The sequence below is a fragment of the Panthera pardus genome, unplaced genomic scaffold, assembly GCF_024362965.1.
Source record: "Panthera pardus isolate Hobbes unplaced genomic scaffold, ASM2436296v1 HiC_scaffold_13, whole genome shotgun sequence".
Taxonomy (NCBI): domain Eukaryota; kingdom Metazoa; phylum Chordata; class Mammalia; order Carnivora; family Felidae; genus Panthera; species Panthera pardus.
In genome coordinates, this window is record NW_026526688.1 from 200,616,258 (window position 1) to 200,633,380 (window position 17,123).

Here is a 17,123-nt window from a genome sequence, read left to right on the forward strand (position 1 = left end):
CCCCGCTAGTGGTGGCGGTGATGGGTGGGGGAAGGGAACTTGTATTGGCCTGTTCTCTATTAGGACAGCGGCCGTCAGATGCTGAGGATCTGCTCTGTGCCAGGCGCTCTTCGGGGGGGGGTGGGGGGTGGGGGGGTCACATATCTTTACTCGTTGAATCCTGTCGCCACCGTGGTAGTTCTCTATTGTTTTGTAATTGTTTTGCTTTTTTGTTTGTTTGTTTGAACTTCCTGGCATGTGTTTTGATTCCCTTCTTTGGACAGACTGGGCCCCCACCCACTCTTAGCCTGAGGGCTTGCCTGTGATAAGATCCCGTCCTTTGGCAAAAGTGATTGGTCCAAAGACAGGGCACGTGACCCAGGCAGGGCCAATCAGATTGTTCCCTGGACGTGCTTTATAGAAGCTAGGGGAAGTGGGTCTCCCCCTGCCAGGGTCCCCACACAGGGAGATGGGGGTCTGGCGCCCTGTGTCCCTGCCCACCATGCCCCAGAGACAAGCGGGGAGGGAGGTCTGAGGGTCTGAGTCCCTGTCCCAGAGCCTAAATCCTCACTCTGGAAGCCATTTCTTCACTCCTGAGGCACGTCAGCCCCCCTCTCAGCGTGAGGAACCACGTACAGATCGGTTCCATTTGCTTCAGTTGCTCTGAGTTGGTCTTCTATCACTTGCGATGGACTCTGGTCACTACAGTGGCTCTTGACGGTCACGTCGGAGGCAGGCTTCACCGTAACCCCAGTGGACGGAGGAGGGAGCTGCGCTGAGTCCAGGACCCAGGGCCCACCGTCTTGCTCTCTAGACCTCACACTCTTTCCATGCACCCTGTTCTCGAGTAAGTACTGCGAGGCCCCCACAGTGTGGCAATTTCACCATAAGCTGGATGAGGAGCCCGGGGCCCACGTGTAAGCCAGAGCTGTGTCTGTGTATCCGCACGTGTATCTATGTGTGCATGTTTGTGTACGTGTGTGTGTGTGTGTGTGCACATGTACGTTCTGGCTCTGGGAGCCAGGTGTTATTCAGCCCTAACAAGGAAGAAGATGCTGGCACCTGCCACAGCGTGCATGAAACTTGAAAACGTGGTGCTCCGTGAAATAATCCAGACAACAAAAGGACAAATATTGTACGATTCCGCGTGGAGGAAATACCCAGAAGAGGCAAATCCAGAGAGACAGAAGTAGAGAGGCGGTTACGAGGGACTGGGCAAGGAGAGAGCGGGGAGCGAGTGCTTAATAGGGACAGGGTTTCTGTTTGGAAAGTTTTGGAGACCGGAGGGTGGTGGTGGCTGGTCAGCAAACTGAATGTACTTAACGTCACTGACTTGTACACTTAAAAGTGGCTAAAATGGTAAATTGTATGTTGTATATATTCTACCGCAATTAAAAAAATTAATAATGTCAAAAAACACCTGGGATAGATTTGGAAACATTTTGCTGGAAGCAGGAATGGGCGTGCTTAGGAAAATCCTGGCAGAGATCGACACCTCTTGCTTGGGTACTCTTAATTCCTTCTAGGCAGCAATACGAGACCAACAGATTCAATACTTCTCACAAAAACAAGGTTGATAAAATTCATGGCACGTTTACACTGTAAATCTACAATTAACATGAGAAAAAAAAAGCCCAGGCCCTGAACCTTGAACAGGTGTTATAAATTAAATTGGGTCCCCTCAAAATTTACACGTTGGAGTCTTAACCCCCAGGACCTCAGAATGTCACCTTGGGGCACCCGGGTGGCTCAGTCGGTTGAGTGTCCAACTTCGACTCAGGTCATGATCTCATGGTTCGTGAGTTCAAGCCCCACATCAGGCTCACTGCTGTCGGTGCAAGGCTCTCTTCAGATCCACTGTTCCCCTCTCTCTGTCCCTCCCTCGATTGTACTCTCTCAAAAGTAAAAAAACATTAAAAAAGAAAAGAATGTGACCTGATTTGAAGAGAGGATCTTTACAGAGTAATCAAGTTAAAATGAGGTCATCAGGGTGGGCCCTAGTCCAACATGGCAGGTGTCCTTATAGAAAGGGACATTTGGACACACAGGAGGCAGAGATCGGGAGACATGTCTACAAGCCAGGAAGTGCCAATGATGCCGTTAAACCCCAGAAGCTGGGGGGGGGGGGCAGGGAGAGGCAGGGAACAGACCCTCCCTCACAACCCCAGAAGGAACCAACCCTGTGACACCTTGATCTTGGGTCTCTAGCCTCCAGAACTGTGAGGCCACAGATTCCTATTGCTTACCAATTTGTGGTACTTTGTTATGTACCTAGGAGGCTCATACAGTTGGCTTAAAACAACAGATATTTTGGGGGCATCTGGGTGGCTCAGTCAGTTAAGCATCTGACTCTTGGTTTCAGCTCAGGTCATGATGGCATAGTTTGTGGGTTCAACCCCCATGTGAGGTTCTATCTCTTTCCCTCTGTGTCTGCCCCTCTCCCGCTCATGCTCTCTCTCTCTGTCTCTCTAAATTAAATAAATAAATAAGCTTAGAAAACCAAATTTTTTCCTCCTGCTATGTCTGTGTTCAAATTTCCCTCCTCTCTCTCTCTTTTTTTTAAAAAGTTTATTTATTTATTTATTTAGAGAGAGGGTGTGTGCAGGGCAGTGGCAGAGAGAAAGGGACAGAGAGAATCCCAAGCAGGCTCCACACTGTCAGTGCAGAGCCCAAGATGCGGCTCAAGCTCATGAACCGTGAGATCATGACCTGAGCTGAAATCAAGAGTCAGAAGCTTAACCAGCTGAGCCACCCAAGTGTCCCAAATTTCCTCTTCTTTTAAGGACACCAGTCATATTAGATTAGAGCCCACTCTACTCCAGTATGACCTCATCTTAACTAATTAACATCTGCAAGGACTCCATTCCCAAAAAGGTCGCTTTGACAGGCACTGGGGCTTAGGACTTCAATGCATCTTTCAGTGGGATACCACTTAACCCATAACAATCTGCCCTCTGGCCCCCCAAATTCATGCCCTTCTTATATGCAAAGTACATTCACACTATCCCTATATCCCCCAAAGTCTTAACCATTCCAGCATCTAAATCCCATCAAGTAAAGCTCAGATCTCTACTCCTTTCTGTGCCCAAGGCTGCACGGGGGACACACTCAGGGAAAGCCTGGTGGAGAGTACAGAATCCTACACCGATTCCAGGAGCCAGGTTCTGTGCCACTCTGTGCCACTCTTCAGTGCAGAGTAGAGCAGCCATGGCCACCACCACCACTACCAGCATTTACTCACGTCCTCACTGCTCCCTGCCCTTCTGCGGATGCTGCTCTTGGGATCCTGCCGTGTGTCACTCAGACCAGGATTGGAATCCCCGAGCCTGGAGGGAGGCGTAAGAAAAAAACTCATGATCAGAATAAAACGGAAATCTTGGCTCCTTCCTTCAAGATGCTTATCACAGTGATCTGTGACTGTTTACCTAAAACAACCTGAAAAATGCAGGAGATTGCATTTTGTAAAACAAAGCGAAACTGTTTGTATGGACTTTTTGTTTCTTGTTGCAGAGACTCCATGCCCCCAGACAGAACTGAAAAGTGTTTTTCATTACAAGTCTGGGATTTGGACACAAACTGAGCAAAATTAACAAAACAAAACAAAACAAAACAAAACATCTGTAGGATCTGTAATGATGTCACCTCTCGTTTCTGATCTTGGTAATTTGTACCTGCTCACTCTTTTTTTTCCAGGTCGGTTTAACTAGGGTTTATAAATTTTATCAGCCTTCTCAAAGGACCAGTTTTTTACTTAACTGGTTTTCTCTATTGTTTTCTGTTTTCTACCTCACTGATTTCCACTCTGATTCTTTCTTTTCCGCTGCTTACTTTGGCTTTGCCTTTGTCCGGTTTCTTAAAGTAGAAGGTGAAGTCAATAACTGACCTTCCCTTTGTCCTTAAATTTTTTTTTTTTCTCAAGCAGCTTTGTTGAGATATGATTTGCACACCATGTAATTCACTCTTCTAAAGTATATCCTTCTGTGGTTTTTAGGATGTTCAGAGATGTGTGCCACCATGACTATAATTAGTTTTAGGACATTTTCGTCACCCCCAGAAGAAACCCCATACCCATTAGCTCTCACCTCCAGCTCCTGACATCCACTAAACTACGTCTCATCTCTATTGATTTCCCTATCTGGGGCATTTCATATAAATGGGACCATATAATATTCTGTCTTTTGTGACTGGCTCCCTTTGTTTAGCAGAATGTCTTAAAGATTCAACCATTTTGCAGCATGTATCAGTATTTCATTCTTTTTTATGGCTGAGAATATTCCATTATATTCTATCTTATGGGTCTAGCCCATTTGTTCATCCACTCGCCAGTCCACGGACATTCGGGTTGTTTCCACATTCTGCTATTATGAATCAGGCTGCTATAAATGTTCACGTGCATGTTTTTAGGTGGACGCATTCGCATTTCTCTGGGGCACACCCTGAGGAGTAGAACTGCTGGGTTGCACAGGAACTCTGTTTTATAGGTGAGGCACCACCTGACTGCTTTCCAGAGCAGCTGTGCACCACTTACGTGCCCACCAGCAGTGCGTGAAGGCTCTGATTTCCCCACACCCTCGCCAACGCTTGCCGTTACCTGACATTTTGATCGTATTCTGGCACTGCCCGGAATAACAGCTTCAACAGCTGCTGCTAAGCACCTGCAGGGAAATGCCATCTTTCTTCTTTAAGGAGCTCACGGTGTTGTCTCTTCGTGCTGTGCCTTCCCCTTATCTCTCCCCAGATGGCTGTTCTCACAGAGTCCTTCCCCCTGCTGGCCCTCAAGGGTGGCTCCAAATCTTTTATCCTTTATCATGTGCTGTGAGTGTCAACACAAAGTCAGGCCACTGTCTTTGGGGAACAGCTATGGGAATGGGCAGTTCAAGTGCAGGCTTCCATCCCAGATGGTGGGAAGGGAGGAAGCAGACAGAGAAGGTTCTGGAAGGAAGAGCATGTGTGCACGTGGGGCAGACGGGCTTGGAGGGGTGGGTGTTTGTTTCTGCCTCTGCGGAATGTGGTCTCAGAAGGAGCAAGGGTCTCGGTAGAAGGGAGCATGGCTTCCAACATCCCCTCTGCCATGGTCTGCAGACTCTTGACTCTCCGGGACTCAGTTTCTCTGTGAAACAGGGAAAAGAGAACCCGCCAAGGCTTCACGCAGTTGCTGTGGTTAATTCATTCAGTCATGCGCCGAGCCATGCTGGGGGCCGGGTGGGTTTCGGACCCAGGGGAGTGGGGTCTCAGTCCACAGAAAACAGCTGTCGTTATCGGCTGACATTGTGCCTTTCAAGTCAAGCGTGAGTCATGAACCAGGGCCTGGGAGGGATTTGGGACCAACATAAAGAACTTCATCACCAGAGGCAGTGAGCTTGCTGTCGATGGAGGAAACCAGGCGGCTGCTGGCTGACCTAACGATTACAATCCGAGGTGATGATAGCATGTAGTGAGCACATGGAGGAAAGGCCCAGAGAGTGAGGGCAAAGTGACAAAGAGGTCAGCTGGGTGGGACTTTAACTCTACCCCAAAGTAATGGGATCTTGGGCAGACCTCCCAAGTCGTCAGGACGGCACGTATGTTTGGCAGATGTGACCACAGCTGCCTGCAGGGCCTCCTGGAGGGAGGGGAGGGGGCCCTCTGGCTGCGGGAAGGGGGCCCCCAGTGGACTGGAGATGTCATCTGCCGCCATGGCGGGGGAGGGTGGCAGGTGCGAGCCCTGTGCCGCAACCCGGCTGACCCTGATGCAGTGTTCCCAGAGGAAAGGACTAACCCGCGTGTTCTACTGGACTGCGGGGTCCTTGAAGGGGGAAGGGTCATTTGTTTTCACTGCTGGGTCCCCACCCCCAGCAGAGGAAGGGCTGGGCACACGAGAGGTCTTTGGAACCGGCGGCTGACCGCCTCGGGGCTCATGGTGTTTTGTGACAGAGTCAGAGTCGGAGCCTTGTGATGGTCAATTTCGCGTGTCTTCCCAGCTGCGCTCGGGGATGCCGGTTGGCTCGTGGAACACTCTCTCTGGCTGTGCGTGTGCGGGTGTCTCCGGAAGAGACCAGCACTTCAAGCGGTGGACGGAACGGAGCAGGGCTGTGCTCCCCGATGTGGGGGGCACCCCCCAGTCCACCTCCACTGAGGGGGGAGGAAGGGCGGATTTGCTCTCTGCGCCGCAGCTGAGACATCCACCTTCTGCCGCCCGCAGACACGGGCGCTCCCGGCCCTCCGAGCTTCCGACTCCACCCGACCACCCTTCAGCTTTGCTGGGTCTCCAGCTTGCAGATCGTGGGGCTCCTCGGCCTCCGTGACCTTGTGAGCGGATTCCTATGATAAAACTCCTCTTAGATGTCTCTCTATATCCTACTGGTTCTGTTCCTCTGGGGAGCCTTGACTGGTACCGACTTGGGCCCCTGCTTCCGGGCTGGGCGTCTTCCGCAGCACTGGCTCTGAGCCGACGGCAGGCCTGGCTGGGAAGTCCCCGGCCTGCTTCCCGGGGACCTGCACGGAATTCGGGGTGCAGGGATTTTCTCTGAGCCAAGGATCGTCGGTCAGGCCGCCTGGTCCTCTGAGGCCAGCCTCTTTTGCCCCATCTGTAAAAGGGGTTCGGGTGGGAGGCTGATGGCATCTGTTTTTTTACATGCCAGGATTTCTGCTGGTGACATTCTCCCAACGTTGGCAGTGCCCCCGCCGCGTGCACGGAGTTCCAGACTGTGCAAATCCTCAGGGACACCCGCAGGTAGAAAGCGCTGTAGGGGACAGAGCTGTGAGCCGGGCGTCGGGACCTGCATGCCCAGACGGCCTCCGTCCCTAACTCGCTGTGTGACCAAGAACGGGACCTATTTCTCTCTGGGCTCTGGTTTCCTGTGCTCTAACACACAGCCCTGGGCTCCATGGGGGCCGGGGCCCATTCTGGCTCTTGGCCACACGTGAGTCCCAGGCACGGTGGGACAGACCCTGCCCCTGCGTCCCTGGGCGGGCTCTGGGCCTCTGTCTACCCAAACCTCCTCAGCCCGGCCTTGCAGCGCTGCCGGGACTGAGCGGCTGATGCCGCCCCTCCTGACGGGTCCTTCCCTTGGGGAGGGGACTCCAGCATAACCTGGCCGGCCTCCCTCCCCCTGCTCAGAGGAAGAGAGCTAATGCAGGAGGTCGGCTAGCGGGGACCCCACCTCCTTCTCTGGGTGCTCACGCTAGGGAGGCCTGGGGCTCAGTGTTTGGAGACCCACTGGCCAGCAGATAGAAGCCACGTTCTGCCAGATCAACTTCCCCAGCAATAAAGGGAATACTTTGGCTTCCCCTCTGCCAAGTGGTTTTCCTGATTCCTTCCCTGGGTCAGAACGGAGGGAGGAGCCGCCGGCCAGGCCCCTGCAAACGCCTGATCAGGTAGTTCCTTCTCATAACCTCCAGGTGGCTCCCTGCTGCTGCCGGGAGGAAGCTCACATCCTGGGAAGGCTGGCCCGGGGTACCCCTCACCTCCGGCCTCAGTCCCTGCCCCCAGCCCCCATCAGCACACCGAGCATCTCGCAGAGACCCTGTGTTCTCTAGAGTCTCAGCCTGGAACATTCCTTCCTCTCCTCCTGAACCCCCCACCCCAAGCCCCTTTACCTGGCTGATAGCTACCTTTTGACACCTTGGCTGTCACCTCCACCAGGCAGCATTCCCGGATTGCGCAAGCCGCTTCAGGCGTCTCCTTCGTGCCTTCCTCCATCGGGGCCCTGGCCACACCGAGAGGTCTGAGCTCTTGTCTGGGCTGAGGAGGAGGGCTGAGCTCGATTCCTCTCGGGGCTGTTGACCAGGCCAGAGTGACCTCCTACTGCCCTGGGAGGTCTGAAGGCACTGTTTTTCCCTCCGTCCTTCCCCCATCACTGCCCCCTCCTCACCCCTCCCTTCCTCGCTGGCTTCCTTTCATCCTCCTCCACCGTGTGGATTCCCTCACGTGCTGGGATAGTGACACCACCGTGCAGAGGCTCCTTCCGGGCCCCCCCACCCCCCTCTCGGAGGCCTTCTCTCTGGGCCGCCCCTGCTTCGGTTCCCCGCGTCAGCCTCGATTTACTGGACACGTTGGGCTCATTCGCCAGGCGCCTGGCCCTGTCTGGAAGGAAGCGGTTGCTTCAAGGTGATAAGCGGGGCTCACCGGGGCTGGGCCCCCAGCCAGTGCTCCGGGGCCCGTCCCCAGCCGCCCTGCTGTTTCCCCGCCTCTGCAGAGTTCAGCCAAGAGAGGTGATTTAAATAAGTTGTCCCCAGGCTTTCTTTGTTCGTTCCTGGAAATATCTAGCGCACACTATTTGTGTTTTGAAAAATCAATGTGCCGAACGGCGCCCGATATACTCCGCGGCCAGGGAGGATGGGATTCTCTTCGTCCCGTATTTCTGTTCCTGCCGATAGGGAGGGCACCTGTGGCAGATGAGTCCCCACACGAGAGGGACTGGAGGCGTTTGGAATTTGTCTTTCCAAAGCTGAGGAGGAGACCCGATCACCGGGTGCGGGTCACGGGTGTTTTGAGCGAAACGTGCGAACATATGCCCCCAGATGCCCCCCTCTCCCGGGGACGCCGAGCTCAGGTCGGGGCCGGGACAGGCCTGTGCCCGAATCCCCCTCAGCAGGCAGGCCCACTGGGGCAGCGACAGAACAGACCACACAAAACACCTGCACGGGAACCACAGAAAAGCGCGCAGAGCATCCGGCAGCCCCACGGGGAACATTCTCCATCAGCCGCGTCACCCTGCTGGTTATGACTTTCGAAAAGGGGAAACGTTACGTTGATTTAGCAAAATTGTAACTTTGTGGAGATGAGGGGGAGGGTTAGGGCTGCCTGGGGCACCGAGCAGAGGGCTCCAGCTGGAAGTCCTGGGGCCTCTGGCCGTGACCCTGGTGCCCGCCTGACTCCCGGCTTCCCGCACCTGTGTCTCTTCGCCCCGCCTGCCCTCGGGCCTCCGGGCCCAGCGGTCTCCGTGCCCAGTGGCTGTGAGCGTCTGGGAATCAGCCCCTCCCGGGAAGGCCCTGGATCGGTGCCGACACCCACTCAGCAGACGTGTGACCTCGTCGGCTCTGTGCCCGGTGCTGCCGTGGGTGCTGGCGCTGGAGGACGGCCTGCCCCTGCCTTCGGGCCACCGACGGTCCAGGGGTGCGACAGTTAGAAGAGACATTTATGAGGGAGAAACCTCCCCCCTAAACCTCCTCTACAGAGTCACCGGGGTGTGCAGGGCCAGCCCCTTTGGGTGGGTTCGTTCCCCAGCCGGCCCCCTCTCTCCACAAGGCCCTCTTCTCCACCCTCTCCCTCCCCACCCCTGCGCCAGTGCTTGTGCTGTGGGGGGGAACCCCCATTCCTTCTGCTTGGGCGCGTCACTCATCCTTGAAGATTTGGCTCTGGCACCGCCCCCTCCAGGAAGCCTTCCCGGACAAGCCCTATGTGGGTCAGGTGCCTCCCGGGACTCCACAGACCACAGGACTTCTCGGGCACAGCCCCGCCAACCTTTGTCGTGTTGCAGTGGTTTGTACAGGACCAAGCTTCTTGAGGATGGCTCCCAGCACAGGGGAGGGGCTTCACTGTAAATTCTTATGGAGGGAATGGATGGTGGGTGGATGGCTGGATGGCTGGATGGACAGTGAAAGGTTAAATGTATGGTTAAATGTGTGGTTGGTGGGTGGGTGGATGGATAGACGGACAGATGGATGCATGGACGGATGCTTGGCTGGACGGGATGAATCATGCTTGAAGCCAGCACACTTTTCGAGCGACTATGCTCTCTCCAATGTCGAGTGTGCGTCCTGTCTAGCCGAGCCCTCCCATCCTTCCCCTCCTTCAGCCTCCCTCTGGGTTTCCAAGTCATGGTTTCCTGGGGGCTTCACCGGACAGCTCACGTCCCCTTCGCCATCTGTCCCAGGCGGCCCCGGGGCTCGGCAGCCCTGGAGTTAGCAGGGCGAGCACGCGGGTGGGCTGTGGACCCCTGCTGCACTGCCAGCCCCCACGTTCGGTGACCCACTGAGTCTGGCGGGGGGTGGCAGAGACAGGGCGAAGGCCGGCTCGACTAGTTGTATTTGAAACGCGCTCTCTTTCTTCCTAACTGTGTGGCCTCGGCCAAATTGCTTAACTGCTCCCAGCCTCAGTTTCCTCACCTGCGAGATGGAGTGATCTTGAGGCCATAAGAGAGAAGGGTGCAAGCGTGCCATACGGTGACGTGTGAGGGGCGCTGTGCCCCGCGGCAGGGGCCGGTGGGGCTTCTCTGAAGCCGGGTCTCCTCTTTGGAAAGTTCATTTCCCCCTGATCGTCCTGGGCTGCAGGGGAGACGCGCCCAGGTGCGGGGCACAGCGGCCTTCCTGCCAGCGCGGAAGAGGGGAAAGGTGTGTGCAGTGACCATGTGGGCTGTTCCGTCCCTGAACCCCTACACTCGGAAGGGTAGCTGTTTCAGACACATTTTATTAATGACAATAATCAGGGGCGCCTTGGTGGCTCAGTGGGCTAAGCGACCGACTTCGGCTCAGGTCACGATCTCACGGTTCGTGGGTTCGAGCCCCGCGTCGGGCTGTGTACCGACGGCTCAGAGCCTGGAGCCCGCTTCGGATTCTTTGTCTCCATCTCTCTCTCTGCCCCTCCCCCACTCATGCTTGCTCTCGCTCTCTCTCTCTCAAAAAAGTAAGATCAAATCAAATAAAAATCAGAGCTCAGCGGGGCTGCAGCCCAGAGAGGAAGTCAGGGAGGAAGGGAGTGAGGACACCCGGACCATCATGCAGGGACCTGACATCATGCCCACGACCCTGAGGGGGGCCCCTGGCCCACTCTCAGGCGGAAGATGTCGAGTGACCTGGAAAGGCCTTGTGTTCACGTGGTGCGTGACGATCCATCAGTGTGGTGGCCGTCCCCTCCCTCGACTCACCCCATTGTAAGCAAGGGGACCACATCCGGGGACCGCGGGATTGATTCTGTGGGGCCCGAGTTCGCTTGTGGGCTGTGGTTCCGCATGGGGGAGGGGGGAGGAGCTGGATGGCCGCGGTCACCCAGCAGCCCCGGGGTCTCTGGACAGGAACTTGAGTGGCATGGGTCATCGTGTCTGAGGGACGGAGTGAGCTGGTGGAGACAGGAGGGAGGTCTGGAAGGAGGAAAGAAGGAAGCACCGTGATGGGGGGGGGGGTGGTGAGGGCAGGGATGGGGTGGTGGCGGGCAGTGGGGGCCGGGGGAAGGGAGTTCAAAGTCTGCACACGAGCCTTACCCAGGTAGGAGCTGGCCACATCCCCCTGTAACGACAGAGGAAGGAGGACGAGGCAAAGCAGCGGGTCGCATCTGGCTGCCACCTCCTGGGCCTGCGTGGCCTGTACCTGCTCACATTCCCCTGGCAGATGCTTGAGCTGAGACTGGCAGGGAGGGTCCCCCTCGAGGACCCTCGAACCATCGGTGGCATCTCTGGTTTGCACACCCCCAGGGGCGGGGAGCTCTCTACCTGTCCAGCCACTGTGGGCACAGAGAGGACGTCTCAGTCCCTGGGGAGACCAGAAGGCAAATGGACCATGAAACCTGAGTCAGGAGAGTTCTAGGCATCATCCACACCCCGGCCATGGCATGCAGAAAAACAGCTTACGGAAGCCTGCAAGCCCTATCCAGGGGCCAAGAGGCTGAATTGCCCAGACCCGGCTTTCAAGTTGTTAAAGAGAAAAATCTCTTCAATACACCCACCCCCCCACCTCCCCCGGCGTGTCCTTGACCCTCGGCCGCGAGGGGTGAGTCAGATCTGAGAGGTCTTCAGAACATCTCCCTCCCTCTGTCTCTCTCTCCTCCTCTCATGAACACCCTAGGAGACACTTAACAAAAAGCACCTTGAGGATTTCCAGGGCCTGCTGACTCTGGAAAACAAACAGATGGTCACGATCCTTCAGCCCAACCAAGGAGGGTCTGATTCACCCACAACCTCCTCCCTGACTCCATACCAAAGACAGAACCCGGCCCCCAGGAAGGTGCAAAGTGGGGGCACCAGGGCTGTCCTCAGTGGGTGCTTGTGTGCTGAGGTCACCGCCCTATGCCCCCCCCCCCCCCCCCGCCCCAACAGGCTGAGAAAGGCTGTGTGACTCCGTGGGGACAGACACAAACACCAGAGGGAAGAGTCACCTTTCCCAGCCCCTGGGGCCCCAGGTCTGATGGCAGCGGCCTAAACGGCTGTCAGCGGACTGAGGAGTGGCCGGGAGGTGGGCAGAGGCCCATGGGATGTCAGAGCCAGCTCCCAGCGTGGACAGGAGCCGTGGGCTGCAGCCACAGCCCCTGCTGGTCCTTTAAGGCTGAGCGGGGACACCTCCCTCCTTCCCTCTTCCCTGCAGCGCAGAGTGGCTGTGGGACAGCTCTGGGAACATCTAGACTGCCACCTACCTCCCTGAGCCCTATGTCCTCTTCTCCGAACGGGATTATGGTCTCCAGCTTGGCTAAGTCATGCTGCTGTGACAAAGGGCTCCCCAACCCCAGGGGCTTGAAGCAAAGGCTTATTTCTGATCAAGTCCCTGCCCCTGCTGGGCCAGCGGGGGCTGTGCTCAGAGTCTTTCTGGTGCCTGAGGCTGGGTTCCCCAAGAGACGGCCTTGGGATAAAACTCTGACCTTGGCAGTCACCTGTCTAAAGCCTTCCAGGACTCCCCACGGCCTTTAGGATCAAATCTTTCTGCTGAAGTCGGGTCATGGGGCTTGGGGGCTGCCCTCATTTTCCTCGGGGCTCGCTTCTTCCCTGCCCTGCTCCCTCAATGCCAGACACAGGGAATGGATTTGGACGCCGGACCCTCCCTGCTCTGGACTCCACCTGAAAACTTTTCTCTGTCTCCGAGGCCTCCCCGCCCCTCCCCGCCCCTCCCCGCCCCTCCCCGCCCCTTCCCCGCCCCTCCCCGCCCCTTCCCCGCCCCTCCCCGCCCCTTCCCCGCCCTCTTCCCCGCCCTCCTCCGCCCCCTTCCCCTCCTGCTGCTTCCCCACCCCGCCCCGCCCCGCCCCCTCCCACCCCTTCCCCGCCCCTTTCCGCCTCCTTCCCCGCCCTCCTCCGCTCCTCCCCTTCCCCTCCTGCTGCTTCCCACCCCTCCCCGCCCCCTTCCCCGCCCCTTCCCGCCTCCTCCCCGCCCCCCCGCCCCCTCCTGCCTCCTCCCTGCCCTCACCCCTTCCAGTCCCTCCCGCCCCGTCTCCCCGCCCCTCCTCACCCCTCCCCTCTCCCCGCCCCCTTCCTACTTCCTTCCAGCCCCTCCTGCCCCTCCCCTCTCCTCCCCCTTCCCCGCCCCTCTCCCGCCCCCTCCTCAGGCTGAATCAGGCCCCACTGCAAGCCCAGGGGAGGTGGCAGGGGAGGACAGTTTCAGAGCTGGGCTGCAGGCGTCCAGACTCGAGCTCTGCGGAAGGTCCGGCTGTGACTTGGCTGCACCCACGGTGTCCCCAGAGGCCAGGAAGTGTACGAGGAAGGAGTAGTGTTGTCCACACTGCCGCTTCACTGCCGGCTGTCGCTGGAGGGTAGAATTCCCTGTGTAACCGCACAGGCAGTGTATTTCCACTCTCCTGCCATGGCCATGAACTAATACTTCTGATGATGACTTTATTTTGCCTGAAGGGTTAGCAATTAGTGAGTTATGTGCAAAGCCCCTGCTGGCGTTTCCTACCCAGGAGAGACCATGTTGACAATCGACCCCCTAATCTTGACCTCTTCCCCTTCCCCCTCTCCCCTTTCCCTCCCTCCCCGCCCCTCCCTTCCTTCCACATTGATCTAAGCCCTGGTTTTGGTGTTAGGTGCTCAGGGTTCAGAAGTGAAGGAGCTGTGCCCTGCCTTCCGGGACCGCGAGTCATAGAGAGGTCATTCCCCTTGGCTTCCAAGGCAGGCACCAGAATGGTGTGACCGCGCAGGTAAGACAGGCCAGGAGGGGGAGAGGCAGCCGGGGGATGGGGAGAGGCCGGCCTTGGCTGGGGAAATTAGGAAACACAGGTGCTTGGCTGGTTGGGGCTCTGCTCAACGTGGAGTTGGAGGCCCCCGGGCTGTGCCAGATTCAGCCCTTTGTGCTTGGATGGCGACCTAAGTGTTATCAGTACCTCTTTCCTGTCTCACGGGTGCACCCTGGGGTCGTTCTGAAGACGACAAAGCATTGGCTGTGTGAGCTCTCTCTAAATACAACGCCCTGCACTCATTTTTGATTTTTAGAATCCTACCTTCCCACGTAAAGGAAATTTTCTTCTTAAACTTGTTTTTTAAAAAAATGTGTTAATGTGTATTTAATTTTTGTGGGGGAGGGGCAGAGAGAGAGAGAGAGAGAGAGAGAGACACAGCCTCTGAAGCAGGCTCCAGGCTCCGAGCTGTCCGCACAGAGCCTGATGCGGGGCTCGAACTCATGAACCGTGAGATCATGACCTGAGCTGAAGGCGGGCGGATGCTTAACCGACTGAGCCACCCAGGGACCCCATCTTCTTAAATGTGTTTTTAAGTTGCAACATGGAAACATGTGATTGAAAAAAGGTGAACCACACGCTGATCAAGTGTGGAACGTAGAGCGTGAAGGGTTTCTCTCAACTCCCAAGATTCACAGCTGTGAACATTGTATGTGCTGTAAACGCAGAAACATCTAGAAGGTAAGAAGCTGCGGCAGAGAGGCTGGGCGTGGCCCTGCTCTGTGGCCACACGGGGGCCATGCGTTCCGACGGGTTACAGCTCTTGGAACCTCAGCTCGGCTGAGCTCATGTGAGCTCAGAGCGCAGAGACCTCTGTGTGTGCAGGGATTAAATGGTCTTGGCTGGGCCCCTCCTGACGACGGGCAATGTCAGCCGGTCCCGTGGCCTTGGTCCACAGCCCGGACACGTGTCTAGCTGAGCAGGCGTGAGCCCTGGCTAGTGTTCTGCAAACACCAAAAAAATCATGACTCCTGTCATGGTTCCAAAAGTGACTTTCGTGGCTTGCGAACAGCTGGGTCGGGCTTCCCTGTTTCGTTTGCCCAAGTCATTTAACGCGTCCCGTTCAGCATGTTTCACGTCATGCTTTCCAGGTTTTAAAAAAAACACTGTGCTGCAAACACATAACCCGAAGCCATCTTAACCACCGCCGAGCGGCCAGTTCAGCAGCACCAAGTGCATTCAGGATGTCATCCAGTTGTCCCCAACCCTCCATCTCCAGAACGTTCTGCCTTTCCTAACGGAAATGCCGTTCCCAGTAAACACTGACTCCCTGTCCCCCTTCCTGCAGCCCCTGGCACCCACCCACCTACCCATTGCACTTTCTGTGTCCACGAAATGACATACTCTGGGACCCCTGCGTTTGTCCCATTTGTGATGGGCTTACTTCACTGAGCAATGTTTCAGCCATGTCGTAACAGATGTCAGGATTTCAGGATTTCCTTTTTTTTTCTTTAAGTTTATTTATTTATTTTGAGAGAGAGAGACACAGAGAGGGAGAGAGAGAGGGAGGAGAGAGAACAAGCAGGGGAGGGGCAGAGAGAGAGAATCCCAAGCAGGCTCTGCGCTGACAGCTCTGCGCTGGGCTTGATCCCGGGAACCGTGAAATCATGACCTGGGCTGAAATCAAGAGACTTAACCAGACGCTTAGCCGCTTAACAGACTGAGCCACCTGGGCACCCCTCATTTGGACATTCTTGTCTGCTCTTGCAGTGGAGAGGGAGCTGGTGGCTCCTGTAACTAGGAAGGCCACGTGACTCCTGGCTCTGGGCTCTGCTGAATCTGGGGGTGCAGGTGTCCCCGCTTCTCTCTCCACTTCCCAGCTCTGGCTTTTCTCTTGGCCTTGGCTTTACTCTGTGGTTCTTCTGTGCAGCTAGGGAAGCTGGGTGCCCAAGATCCAGGCTTCTGTGTCCTCAGAACTCAGGTCCCGGGGCAAGAGAGAGCTCCCCCGACCCACCCCCCCTGGTTCCAATCAGCCGATCCCTGGAGTCGTTCTCGGGCCCAGTCCCGGGCCAAGAAGACACAGGTTGGGTTTGCGGGCTCAGGCCCGTGAAGGACAGACAGCCCGGAGGTCCCAGCAAAGGAGAAGAAGCAGGCAGGCGGGAAAGGCTCGGACGTCCTCACGGGGCGCGGAGGGCTTTGGTGGCAGAGCCCAGACGAGATTGGGCACGAAGCACAAAACCCCAAAACCTGCCGTGGGCAGCAGGGGCCCACAGGCTTCTCGTCTTGCGCGTGTGCGAGCCCGCTCTGAACATGGGCCGGAGTAGAAAGAGCCGCCTTTTCAGGTGCCGCGCCAAAGTTGATCATCCCCAGGGATTTCTGTATGGAAACCGCCTCATGTTTTGGGTACAATATTTTAACTCCGGTTTTTCGCTGCATAGACACAGACGGCTGCCAAGTCTTTCTCCGAGCAGAAGGGCCCTCCCACTTCACCGAGCGTCACCAGCAGGCTGTGCCGGCCACGTTCCTCCCAGCAAACCCGCCTCCCCCCACCCCCCGGGGCCGGGATGGTGCCCAGACCCGAGCCAGGCCCGCACGGGCTGTGTGCCCAGGCTGCTGGTCTGCCTGCGACGCGGGGAGGGGGGATGGCATGGCGCACAGTTCTCTGGGCGAGGTTTAGATAAATGCCAGTGAGAAAGAACGCTTTGCGGGCAGGAGTTGAGGGGGAGGGGGAGGGATGGAGGGATCTGTCTCTTCCTCCTCTTCCAGCAGGAGCTTCCCCCTCCCCCCTCCAGTGGCTTTGGCTTCTGCAAACAGGCACCATCCGAGTGAGGACAGGAGCTGGGGTGAAGGCAGCCTCGATGGGGGGCCCGGATGGAGGCAGGTCTCATCCGGGACCGTATTAGGGTTGCTGTGGTTTAGACCCGGAGTGAGGCAGAACCTGGGGGCGGGGGGTGCCTTGGCTGAGCCACACAGGGAGGGGATGGGAAGCTGGTGTAGGGGAGGGAACAGACTCCCCTTTCTGAGCTGCAGGCGCCAAGTTTGGACGCCCGTGGGAAGCTCAGGGGACCGTCAGATCTATAAGCTCCTCTGTTTTATTTCTGGGGCCCTCAGACATTTCTAGCCCTGCTTCTTTCGCGGGGGGGCGGGCGGTGGCTCAGGAACCCCGCTCCTCTTCCCACCAGCCCACCCCCAATCTTCTCCAGTCCCCAAATAGGTTTTAAGCTCTGAGTGGGTGGCAGGCACTGTCGTAGGTGCTGGGGACGCATCTGTGTGACGCCCGCTGAGCGGTGCGTGCGGTCCAGTGGGGACAAGTGATGCAACAGCAGAGTGAGTGCATCGTCTGTGACACGTG